The sequence below is a fragment of the Pundamilia nyererei genome, unplaced genomic scaffold (genome assembly GCF_000239375.1).
Source record: "Pundamilia nyererei isolate P.nyererei 1_Seehausen unplaced genomic scaffold, PunNye1.0 scaffold00025, whole genome shotgun sequence".
NCBI classification, from domain to species: domain Eukaryota; kingdom Metazoa; phylum Chordata; class Actinopteri; order Cichliformes; family Cichlidae; genus Pundamilia; species Pundamilia nyererei.
Genome location: NW_005187426.1, coordinates 1,780,855 through 1,794,443, shown reverse-complemented (window position 1 = coordinate 1,794,443; position 13,589 = coordinate 1,780,855). Strand labels below are relative to the sequence as shown.

The 13,589-nt window shown below is 40.2% G+C and overlaps 1 protein-coding gene across 1 annotated transcript in view; it reads right to left on the bottom strand.

Moving 5' to 3' along the window:
• The window catches only part of LOC102215615 (AT-rich interactive domain-containing protein 3B), a 52,579-nt gene that overhangs the window by 9,405 nt on the left and 29,585 nt on the right, over positions 1–13,589 (bottom strand). The gene's annotated exons all lie outside the window — the stretch shown is intronic.

Genomic DNA, 13,589 nt, shown 5'->3' with positions numbered 1-13,589 from the left:
ACAAGAATTTGTTTAAGGTTTCTGTTTAAGACCAGGTGTGCATTTCCACTGGATTTAGCAAAACATTAAATTAACCATAATCCTAATGAACAAAACTCCTACCTCACTTTTTCTTTTGAGGGATATATTTAGAGGGAAGTATTTATATATATTATATATATTTATTTATATTAATGTGCCATATTTACAGCCCATTTGTTTGCCCCAGACTAGCTGGACACTAAAAGCTTCACCAAAGTATCGAAGGATGAATAAGTGAATTAGAATTGGGACATTTTTATTTTGGTTACACAATTGTTGCGCCACTATCTCTGATCATTTGAGTATCAAAATAAGTAAATAAAACGGCAATTAAAATTCTGCTAAAATGATGAAATATGTGCAATAAGGAAGGAAAGAATTGGAGTAATAATAGTGTGGATTAGTTGCTGTGGATTAGAGGGGAGTAAGGTGGAAAGAGCAACACCAAAATTAAATTTATATTGTTGCTGTTTTTGTTTTTTTAAACAGATTTGGATAAATTGCTCATTCACCCCAATAAATGAATGAATAAAATTTTCTAGAATGATTTAAACCGCTCAGTGTTGTTTTCATTTTGGCATGCAGCTTTTTCTTTGGCGCTAATTTCTGGGTGAAGGTGCCAGCTTCTATCAAAGTTTGACTGATAGTGAAATTGTATATATATTAAAAAACACAACATCAACACAAAGCAAAAACCAGCAAAACAGCTGCCATTGGCCAATTGACATGTTCAAATGTAGCAGGTGAAGAATGGAGAGCTTCTACTAAATTTTCTACTAACAAGCAATGCATCAAAAGGACCAGCAGCGCTACGCTGCGATCATCATTCTTTGATGCAGTGCTGGACATCAATCCTACATTAAACAATTAATACAACTAAGGGGGTCAGAGATCAGCCAGGGGTTATTGATGTGTGAATTAAACTGCAGGTCAGCAGGAAGCGATGTTTTCATACAGGCCAGGCTGTGAACAATGACAGCACAACAAATGAGACAACAACGCTGGCCCCATAGTGACAGGCCAGCAGCTGGTTAGGATTTTTATTCACGCCAACACCTCTGTCATCATTTGCTGTACAATAAAGTCAAAACAAGACTTTATTAATTACATACAATTTTAGAACATAACCCATAAAGCCAAAAAGTTAACAATTTCAGACAGAAGAAAACAAACACAAATATCCATTTATACATCTTCAGTGGACCAGCTGTGGTTTTAAAAAACAAAAAAAAAGGATTAATTATTCCATGTGTGACATCAGTCACGTTTCACATTTCAACATTGCTCAGCCACGTGTGAAAGCAGTGGGAAAACACCTTTAATAATACTGTAATTGAGCAAAAATCACATTAGCAAGGCTTGGGCAGTTAGCCAGAGACAGTTCCCTCATTTGCGAAAACCAGCATGTCACCAGCCTTTGGTGTTCAACATCTGCTCCCTTTCCAACCCTGGAGACATTTAGCTCTAACAGGCTTAATTAGACCAGGCCCAAACATCTCTTTTGATCACAGTGGCACTCTGCCTCGCATGCACTCTGCTCTGGTGGAATACCTGTTCCCACTTCAACCTCAATGCTTAATTTCCACTAGAGAAGACTAGAGACTTTATGATTACACAACCAACACAAGACCATCTCTTCCTCAAGCAGACAGCTATTGGGCGTTTCATCTCTCTGTAAAGACCTGATTTGTCCATTGGTCTGCTCTGAGTCTATCTGTAATTGGCTGCAGGCCTCACCTCCCATCATCCTTTGCCCCGGACTGATTTTTCCCCAGGGACACGGCCATCAGAAGCCTAGTGATTAATGGCACCAGAGGTCAGAGGTCGCTCTGGTGGGAAGTGCCGTGGCTGAGGGCCCCTGAACCACTACCCAACTCTTTCCTCCAACTTCCACCAAGAACACAAGAGCCACAGGGCTAGCCTTCAAACAACTCGACTTCAGACGATAACGGATGCAGATTATGAGGACAAAAAATGCAAGAGGAATGTATTCGTGGAACAATATTTTGAGGAGTAAAAACAAATCATTATTCTTATATTTTATAATTAAGATGCTTTTCCGTAATGATTCAAGTGCGTTAAACTATGAAATATAAACTCCTCATCTAAAAAACTCACAATAACACAGTATCATATGAAATAAATAAAACAGTATCTAAAAATCATTTCAGAGGCTTGTGATCACTTCATAAGGAAATACGGCAGAAATAAACCAGATAAAGAAAAAAGAACCCATTTTGCCCTTTTGATGTATTATAATTATTGCTTAGAGAGAGAATAAAATGCATGACTTTGTATCTAAATGACCAAAAAAAAGGAACAAGTTCATTTTATCTGACCTCTGACCTATTTTTAGCAGGAAACAGCTGTTCACATTACAGGGTCTGTATAATAAATCAGTTGTGTGCCCCTGACGCCAGTAGTGGTAAATTAAATATTGCTGACTTCACTTGATGGGCATTTCTTTAAATAATTAAGTGACAGCCTGACAGCCTTACAGCGGACAACACACAGGAAATGAATTTTTTACTAAATGAACATTGACTGGTGTGAGGTTTCACTGTCATCTACAGTGAAGAAAGACAGGGAAAAGAGGAGGGAGAGGATTAAACACCACATCACATCATCTCATCGTTTTTGGTTTCTTTACCTCTTCCGATCAATTTAGAAATTCCTCGCAGGGATGATTAGATTTTTTTATTTTTATTTTTAATATGACTTTAATATCTTGAAATTCCCCTTTGGAGGGAAGAAAGGAAGGATGTAAGGAAGGAGAAAAGGAAGGGGGAGGTGTGGTAGCTAGCCAGCTGGAGAAAGACTGGATTACTGGATTCTTACTGCAGTAAGAAAGGTGTCAGCCAGCACAAACAGCCCCTGGCCTTGTAGCAGTGTCTGAACCCTTTTAGAGTGCCGCTGACCGAGACCTTTCTCCTCTTCCTCCTCGCTACCTCAAACACCACGTCTACACAGCAGATCAGACTAAACCAAAGTTATCTCTTGTTTCTTTTAACTTATGTTTCCTCATTTCAATTTAAGTACATTCACTGTTAGTTAAACAATAATACCAGAATATTTATTTCCTTGAGACTGCTCCGATCTTACTGATGATATTTTATACTCTGAAGTGCTGAGATGAAGTTTTTATGAATCCCTAATATGCTGCTTCTGATGTTTTCTGTGCATGTATATTAGATACTACTCGCAATAGAAAGAAATCCTTGTTCCCATCCATCTTGAAGGAATTTTGTCTGATGACATTGCATCTAAATACAGAAAAATATGTTTTCATTTTTAGAGAATACCAACACAGACCAGCCCAAACCCTTCATTAACCTGGGGCAGGGAGACACTGACAAGGGAGATAAGTGTCTGGGCTCCACATGCTGGGAGTTTACTTTATGTAGGCAGCCCCTGGCTGTTTAGTTTATGTTCATACTTCAGGCTAGAATATTGTCAGGACCCTGGTGTTCACCGGGGCATGTTTGTTTTATTTTTAATGCACAGCCAGGGACATAAAAGGTAAAAAAGCCTTGAGTGCATGGAATTTGCTATCTTTAGTCCAGACAGAGCCAAGCCTCACACGACGGACCAATTCATATCAAGTGTTAAGATATGTAGTGCCCTCCACCTAAGGGAAGTTAAATGTAACATTACACTATAGATGCATTGCTATTCTAAGCATGAAGCTAAAGCTGCAGCTGGCAGAGTCACATAAAGAGAGAGAGAGTCATCTAATAAAGTCTATATAATATAAGTCAGTCAATATACTCCTGTATCTCTGGCTGCAGAGGTTTCATTACTTTCATGTCAATAAAATGCAATTAATGTGAGGTGACAGGCAGACAAAGGAAAAACAGAAAAGACAGGAAAAGCCAAGAAATGACTTATCTTCTGTCAACTGTATTTGACCGCTGCTGTGATAAGGAACACAAAAACCAAGAAAAACAAAGGCTTTCTATTGCTCTGTGAGGTTGAAGTCAAAATAAAGGACGCCACGTAGAATGAATTACACTGGAACAAGTTAAGCCACATCCATCCATCTACAGAGATAATGTGTGACAACATTATCAAGCCCGGCCACTGCATGATGTCACTATACCAACAACAGCACAGTAAAGAGATTAACCAATGTAAGGACTACATAAGGCACCATTATCAGCTTACAGACTTACACAAATAATAACATTTTCTCATATGATGAATTTAACATGTCCCTTTGTTGATGAAAAATTAAATAAAAGGTTAATAAATTCCTCTTTTTTTTTTAAATTCAAAAGCCAGCAGATGCTCTCTCTTCCTTCATCCAGGTTTTCCTTTTACCTCAATAAAAAGAACAATACTTAAGGGGAAAAAGGCAAACACTCAGTGATGGATAATTCACTTGTAGCTATATTTGCTTAGAAAACAGGGAGAGGAGCTTCTTAGTAAGAATTATTACAGTGAGCAGGCAGCCAGTATATTAAAGGAGCTGTCTTCTGTGCACTGTCAACTGCTCTGGGATCGTGTAAAACATCGCAAAGCTGGCAAGTCTCCAGACAAAAGTCAGAAGCTGTAAATCTCAAAGGCTGCTGTTCACACACTGGGAAGTCTGTCAAGAATACACACAATGACACTATTAGAAACTGAATTTGACAATTTTTCAAGTGCAGAAATCTCTGCAATGATAAAGTGGACAAGATTTTATATGGTGTTTTAAGTATTGGTGGATTGACCTCCTTAATCTTTTGACAGCTCTGTCAGTAAAGTATCTCAGAGGTGAGATGGATAGATGTACAGAAAGAAAGACAAAAAGAAAAGAAACATGACTCCTTCTCTGTGGGTCATGAAGATGGGTCACCTGTTGAAATAGAGGGGGAAGGGGATTGAAAAGGTTGGATGGCGCGAAAAGTGAGACGGCCTCTCCATTTGTAACTCAAGTCCCCTCGATTCCCAGAGACCAGGCAGATCAACTGACCAGACCCCAATCAACACCGGAGCCATCAGAGAGATGGATGAGTGGACGGGTGGATGGATGGATAAAAGTGGTGGTTGGGGTGTCTTATGCTGCAGGGTTATTCAAAGTCACTGGTATTTTTAAAATGTCTTGTACATCAGAAAGAGAGAAGGGAAACATACATTCAGCACATTTATCCCAGTCCAGAGAGAGAATATTTTGCTTGTTGATAAGTATATCAAGGGAAAACCTATTTATATAAAATGGGAAACGTTGTAGGACCATGTGTAGTATTTCTGCTTCCTTCAAAGTAAGCCCAAAGCAGTAAAGGAAAAACTCCTTCAAGGTTTAAAATAATAAGATTAGGCTATATTAAATTTAGACAAAGGTTAGGTATATATTTAAAGTCACTGATTGATCGCGACATCCTGACAGATGCTTGCTGTCCGTCTCCTATAAATTGTATTAAATGCATTAAATTCTGCTCTGCTTAGTGTTTGACAAAAAGTAAGATTATTGACTGACCAGTGGTCAACAGATGTTTATGGATCCACCTACAAGTCCTTCAGGGTGTTTTTACTTATCACAGATCTGGTGAAGTTACTCCACCCAACAGCTTTTAATTGAAACTAAGCAAACATTGTCACAGGAATGCGTTTGAAAACATCTGTGGTCAGAGAGATTGTCAGGACGTTCTTTTAACAATTCTTTACCTTGTTGAAGTGCTTGAATGTTCTCTAACAACATTTATCATTACAGGCTGTATGTTTCCAGCCAAGCTGCAGGAACTACTGAAACCTGTTGTGCAACTCATGCATGAAATGAATTTACCATTTGTTCTGTTAAAACTTGACGTTATTTAAATTGTGTGATGGCGTTTCCTTTTCTGTGACTTATAGCTATGACCGGATTAGAAAAAAAATCTATGAGCATGGTACAGATACAGGGGCTAACAGCAGAAAACAGCAAGAGTGTTGCAGTGTGTGAGTGTTGGGAGGAAAAATGTTTGTTAACACATGTAGTAAAACTAATGATACAGGCCTGTCCTATGAGTTACTCTCACTTGGAAAAAAGATCAGTGAAAGCTGTTTTGTACACATATTTTTAGTCCTCAAAAGCAATTTATTATAGGTTAAAAATTAGTATGCATGATTGCTATTTACATGTTTGCCAAAACTGCTGGAACTCGTATTCAACAAGAGAATATAAAATGCCATGTTGCCTTTTTATATCCTAATGTCAAACTTTAAAACTAGGCCATATATCAAGGATAACTTCTGCTCTAAATCTCTGCCTAACTTGAAAATCAAGTGAGACTACAGTAACCGAGCAGACTGGCTGAAAACAAACATCTCTGATCGTCCAGTAAAAAGTGTAAAGAATGTATATGTGACAGCTACGAGAATACAGCTTGTTCTACGCATGAAAGGGGGGAGAAGGGGGTGGAGGTGTTTCACTGATTAAGCTGCTGAGGTGAGGCTTAAAATTTTCCACCCTTCAAATTCAACTGAAGCCAGGAAGAGTACGACAGTGAGGGGAAGGAGTACTATTTAGACCAAATAAAAAGAACACAGATAAAGCTTAAAAACAACAACTAGAGGAAGGAGGCCTGGAGACAAATAGAAAGAGGGGAAAATGCCATGGTGCAAACAGACACACAACAGCTATTTAGTGAGTACAATAGCCCCCCCAGGCTTCATAAAAGGACTGTTTTACATGCATTTTTGCACGTTACTTTATGGCTTCAGTTGAGGGCTATAAGTTCTAAGAACTGAAGGCAGTGTGATAGAGAAAACTTGGGTTTCAGGTCTTTCTGCTTTAACCTCCTAATACTCGAACTCTTCCACGGCATACATTTTTAATTTCTCTTTGATATTTGGGAATATTGGGACCCAATGAATGTAAAAACAAAGAATTACCAGATTTTTTTTTAACCTGATTTGTGCTTCTAAGAAAAATGAGAGCCACATATAAGGATATTCGTATAAAATTTCGACAGAACAGTGTCAGTATAATGTCCTCGTAAGTGGATATCAGGCCCTTGTAGCGCAAAATGGAATATTTTGGTCTAAATAATCCAAAATGTGATGTTCACATATGTGGACGCCAGGTCCTAGGAGGTTAAAAAATACACAAGGGGAGAAAAGAAGTGGTGAGGTAGACAAACAGGACAAACAGGACAGGACTACACACAAAACATTTTTTCCTCCTTTAGTTATCTTTAGTTGTAGTAACAAAAGTACTTCAGGTTTAAGAAAGGCCATCTTTTGAATTAAAACAGCATTTCACATGTTATAACTCTGTTGGCTACAGATGCCTGGGTCTGACTATTCCACAGTGGACATAAATAAAACTTTTGGCTATGGACACCTGGGTTCTGCAGGATATCCTGAGACCAAAATACGCCTGGCCAACACTGGTGACAAGTCACTAGTCAAACTAGTTTTTGCTGGATTAAGGAGTACACATGAGGCAGTGATGACTTTACTGATGCACTGAGGGGGCCCTCTGTCCCATAAAGCAAGCTTTATAACACAGCTAACTGCTTCAATCAATGACCACCCGGATTGACGGATAAAGCCATCAGCTGATGAGCACCATTTGAGGCCGAGCACCGCTGATCAATACCGGAGACATCAAATGCTATAAGCCTGGGAGAAAGGGGAATCTGTTCACGCACATAAGGGGGTTGTTGGGGGTTGTGCACTCATCTTGCAAATTTTACCTCTTGTCAATGCTAATTACTTTTGACTTCTAAGATCCATGAGAGTGGGTCATATGTTTACCTTTCAGGGTCTTAGCTGATGCTAATGCAGAGTGACTGAAAATGAAATCAACATCAGAAAAAAGCTTTCATTTGTAAGTAACATACAAGTACAATAAAACCCTTTTGGTGAATTCTCGATAAAGGTTATTTGTTAATTTAGGGCTTAAAACTCTACAATTTATTTTTTCTTTTGGAGTCAACGATACAAAAGAAAGTAAACCACTAGAAAACTGATGATGACACACTGTATACTGCAACACTGAAAATTTTATTTTAAGCCTAACTGCAAATGATGATAACTCATCTCACACTCATATCACCACTTGTTAAGTAACCACTGGCTTTATGTAATCATGTACCCCAAACAATAAACCACATCAACTAAAGCGCCACTGGCAAAGAGACAACAGCACTTGTGTGTTTCATGTCCATTTCTTCCCTCAAATCAAACGTCTTGTTTTCCATTAGGCACTCAGACCTCTGCTGCTGTGTGGCTTATGGAGCAAGGCTGCAAAGCTGCAGTGGAAGTGAGCTCAGGGCTATTGTACGGGTGTAGGGCTCCTCTGGGGGCTGTAATGCATTTCATACCATCCATCACAAGGGTGTGGAGGCCAGGAAACATTGCTTTAAGAGTACACACAGGACACAGATGGAGAAGCAAGACATGCAGATATACAGATAGCAGAGGCTTAGGGAATTTGTCGATCACAGGAGAATTCTGTGCGCAGAAAGCTTTACGATGGAACCACAAACCCCATTTTGATTGCCTAAAGATTAAATATATTTTATATGAAACAGCACAATGAAGTAAACAAGTTTCCAATGAACACAAATACAAAATTAAAAGCATACATATATTTACAGAAAAGCTTGATTTGGCACCCTATTATTAATGTGCTTATGAATCAACTTACACAAATCATTTGTAATTATTGAAATCTCTTACTTTTAACTTTGCGTTTCTTTAACTTAATTTACAATATACACTGCGGCCTACTTCCTTTAAGCAGGAATATACATACTACATTTTAAGTTCCTGTATTGCATACATTGAGGAACAGATTTCTTGCTGTTTCACTTTCAGCCACAGTTTTCTGAATTTCTTTCTTCAAACCGTTACTATTTTATTCAACTTGTATCACAAGTCGTGTTATTTTTTCCATTCAATAACATCCTCTACCCTATTACTTTCCCATTTCCCATAAGAGCATTCACTTGTAAGTATTTTTCAGTGAGTGCAAAACAAGATGGGTGAATGGACAGAGCAGCCAGCCAGTATTATTTTTACCCTGACCGATGACCTCACTGGGAAGCATGAATCTGTTTGAGGGCCTGCACTTGTCCTCTTGCCTGGTCATATGACCATGGCGATTTAGGGTCTCAAATCCCAGTACAGTACGGTTGTAATTAAAGATGGACAGCACAGTGGCAATCTAGGGCTGTGGAATAGTCTGGCCACAGAACAGAGGAAATAACAGGGGGTGGAAGCAATTGGGGGCTGGGATGAAGAAACACAGAGAGGAAAGGACACAAAGAGTAGCCTTAGTTGGAAAGAAAGAAGCAAAAACAAAAAAAATTAAAAAGTCACAAGATTTTAATCTAAGCTTCCCACAATAAACCATCCCACACGCAAAACATCAGGAAAACTACTATTTCCTTTTGTTTTGAAGGAAATGGATAACCACTCTAGATGCTTGTGCCCTTAAGGCTGGGCTGTAATTTGGCAGGGGATGGGTGGGGTTTGCCCAAACCAAAGACGATCTCAACCCTCAAATGTATCAGGGCAGTTACCACCAAATCTTTGATGAAAAATGCATGGGAGGATGTGTCCAAAAGGCAGAGTTTCATCTCTTCTTTTGGAAAATGATTAGAAAGCGGTGGTTGGAATCTATGTATCATTTGGGTTTCCACCCTATGCTGAGAGAAGGGCCCCTTTACTACCAGTTCTAATCTTCTTGTACAGTTCCCTCATTATCTTTCAGTCTGATTGGTAACCTCAGTCAGTTTCAGACCACTGGCAAAGTGCTTTGAAAGGGAAATCAAAGAACACTGCGTTCTCCCATACAAGCTGCCTGATGTCTCCTTTAACCTCTCCTCAGTAACCCTGGCACCCCGTCTGCACTCGGCTCTTACTTCCATGTTGGCCACATTCATCCCTCATCCTTTCTTTCGTCTTTTTCACAGACATCAGACATGTGACAGTCACATGTCTGATGTCTATCAGGGTTACCATATCTAAAAGACTTGCCTCCACTTATTTAGAGATCATTAATCATTGTGCGTAGGACAGGAGGCCCCTTAATCCAGCCAGTCCTTCCTTCCCCCGGTCTCACCAAGCAAGCAGGCCACAGTGCGGCCCTCCAACCCTATCCCCCATGGTGTTATCAAGTTTCAGCGGTTGTAACTGTAGCACAATAAACAGAGAGGGGAGGAGAATTCAGTGGGTGCAAAGGAAGAGGACGGGAATGAAAAGAGAGGACATAATGTCATTTCCTCTTTCTATTTTATTGGTGGATTCTGTGTAAAACATGCTTCACAGGCTTTAAGGAGAAGATCTGTCATGATTCAGATTATAACTGTAATAGGAAAACAAGGTTATCCCAAAATTATGAATGAAAACTTTTACATCTACAGCCTTTTACCTGCCAAATCAATTAGCAGGATTCTAGTTCTGCCCCTACACCTCACCACCGCCACCACCACCTGAAAAAAAAAATCCTTTTAACTATAACCCAACACTTCATCTGAAATGGACAAATATGCTCACAAAACCTTGGGCTTTGTTGTTAAACCAACCAGGTGCTGCCACTTTCCAGAAGTTGTGGGGTGTTAACTAAAGGAAAACGAGTTCATATCACAGAGCCAGAGAATGTTCCTATTGTGGTGTGGTGTTTGTACAGAGGGGCTGCCTGTTACGAGGGCCAGTGTGAGGCTGACCAGGGGAGTAATATAATGCATACGTGGATCCCCCAGAGCCCATTCATGCTGTAATTGGTGTGGACAGAGCACTCGGTCTCTGGGTTACAGTTGGGGAACTTCCTCTAATGTCCTGCTGGGAGGCCACTGTTCCCACACCACAAATACTTCAAATAAAATCCATCTAAACCTTGGAGCGAAAAATGCTGTGCTTTGTAAAAGGTAATACAAAGGCATGTTTAACATTTGTTTTTTAGTCAAAAAGAAATTGAGTGTAAAGGAATATGCAAATAATGCTACGTCACTATATTGCTGACTTGCTCTGTTTTGATCAAAATCCCTTTAGTGCCATTTTTCTGTCTCCTGCAGCAAATTCTGGGAGCTTCAAAGGAACAAACACTGCTCTCCTCGTGCAATTCACTGTGGAGCTACAGCTAAATAAGAACCCTTCATTTCATTCTATAAATCTTCCCCTAGCCACAACATCAGGACTATAATTTAATCACACAGACAAGTCCTGCTTACCACTTTATTACTATTAACAGAGCTAAATCTGGGATTTTCCTCTAAAATAACTCTAAAGCTGTGATAGCACAGCATGTGGTCCCTCTTAAGCTGAAGCTACACTTCCAATTAAGAGTGTCACACTGAGATGGATCTTGATCTCTGACCACGATGTGTGTGGTTTTCTGGTGAGAGGAGAACGAGTAAAACACTTCGTGGGGCGGGGCAGGGGTTCTCGACTGGTGACTTCACTGAACAGGAGCCTCTCTCTCTCTCCCTCTCTGGCTCTGTCCATCACAGCTCGTGGCCATTAATCATCTCAAGTGGACAGCACTGACAGGCAGTTGGCTGCATCACTCTCTGAGTTTCTTCCCTTTTTTTTTTCTTCATCGAGCAACTGTTGCCTCATTTACTGCCTGCTCCCCCACCTTCTCAAAAGCCCACCTCCTGGTCCAAACCCCCATCCCCAATGACAAAGCGGTCGAGTGTCAAACCAAAACAAACAATCACCCATATGCTTAATCGAAACCTTTGAGGTGGTTAAAAGCATCAAGCCACCACCAAGCTTTCTTTGCAGCAATTGGGGGTGAGACAGGAAAACCTGTAATGGATGTAATGAACAGTGATGTCACCGTAACTCATCTTGGCTAATATCCTCCACCCGCGCTCTTTCTATGTGAGCAGCCCTAGTGCATTTACATGTACATGTCAGGCCATTAGCTAATGTTTCTACCTGGAGCAAATGACTAATATATACATGAGGGTCTCCAGCTGAATGAGGCTGAGCTCCTTACAAGCAACAAATAGCACAGAGGTCAGTGGTGAAAGCTGGCTGGGTTCAGTAATGGATGTAACAAATATTCCTCTGACCCTACAGTGGTCATCTGTGACAAAAAGAGGGGGGGGGGTTGTATGTGTGTCTTCTGTCATGTCTGTGATTCAAAGCCCATCAATGGGTTCCCTTTACACTCAGACTCTATTTAGGACAGCTGGTAAAATTCCTCAAGCATTAACGCACAGACACGCACACACACAAACACATGTGCCTGTTTTTAAGCAGCAGAGGCAGGAAATGCGAATCCCTCGTAAGTTTTCCTTCCGCCGTTTGCTTCCCTCTCAGGGCTCAGAGGCCCTACGCCAAGGTGGGAAAAGCACTTCACCATTTGTCTCACTCTCGCCAGAGTTTCCACTGGATTTAACTTAACCTCACACTCTGCCTCATTTTTCAGAGTCCACTTGTAATCTCATTCAATTTAAGAGGTATTTTCCCTTTGCTACGCCCTTCTTAGAAAGTCTCAAATAATGACATTGCATTTAAAGAAAAAAAAACAAAACAGGCTTCCTAAGTGCTCTTTAATTACAAAAAATGGACTGCAATAATCTTGACAACATATCTATGAAATGAAATGGAGGGAGGAGCCAATGCACAGAAATTAGAGGGTAGCGTGAATAAGAGCTTAGAGAGGCTTGCTCTTCATCTCATTTACTCTTGGCACTGAGTGTAAAAGAAATCCAGCCAAGCAATGCCCTATGATTAAGACTCCGGCTTGAGGGACAGCATAGGTCAGCCAAGTGGCTCCTGACTTAAGGGAGGGGTGAAGACGGCACTCTAGTCTAGCTGAAATTATACCCTCTCTTGTACAATGGTTTCATCAAGTCTCTAATGTCATATCCTGCATCTATATTTAAAGCACTGTGCAGCCATGGATATTTAGATTTCAACTTTGCACTTGTAACTGTAAAATAAAACTATTCAAATAAATAATACTTTTTAATCTCACAATATCTTTCCTTTGTCTTTTCAGTATCTTTCTCTTGTAGATGAGCACTCTGGAAATTTAGTGATAACTGCAACAACTAGCACTGACTCTTGGACTCAATATTGATCGCTTGTATTAATGTTGACATGGGAACCTGAAACGCGTAAGCCGATTCCAGTTACACTCACGATAATTCTCTTTGGAAATGTAATTCAGTTAAACAAGTTAAACACCAAAGAGTTACCAGGACTGTGCTTCGTCCTAATTTACTTTATGGCAATATAATTTACAAGTTACATGTTAATTTGTTTGTTTTAAATCAGTGTTATTATTCACTCAATGTTTGTGCTGACTCGTTTCAAACTGCATGAAAAATAATGTGACACTGTAATCAGCTAGTTATCTGCTGTCAGGTGGCGATTTAGTCAGCTTGATGGATTTCTCCATCTGACCAGCGTGAGTAAAGGGTCAGGCAGCCACTCCCAGCGTCTGCCACTGGACAGAGATGCTAACAGGGCCTTGACAGATCCCGTCCCTCCCTCTCCTACTCGGCTTAATTCATCACCCACCAAACAAGACCTCTGGGTGGTAAGACCTAACCAGTCTCTCAGAAGCTGCTGCTCTCGTGCACCTTAGTGGGTAAACACACATATGCAAGTACATACACATAGGTGTCGGTGCACGCGGG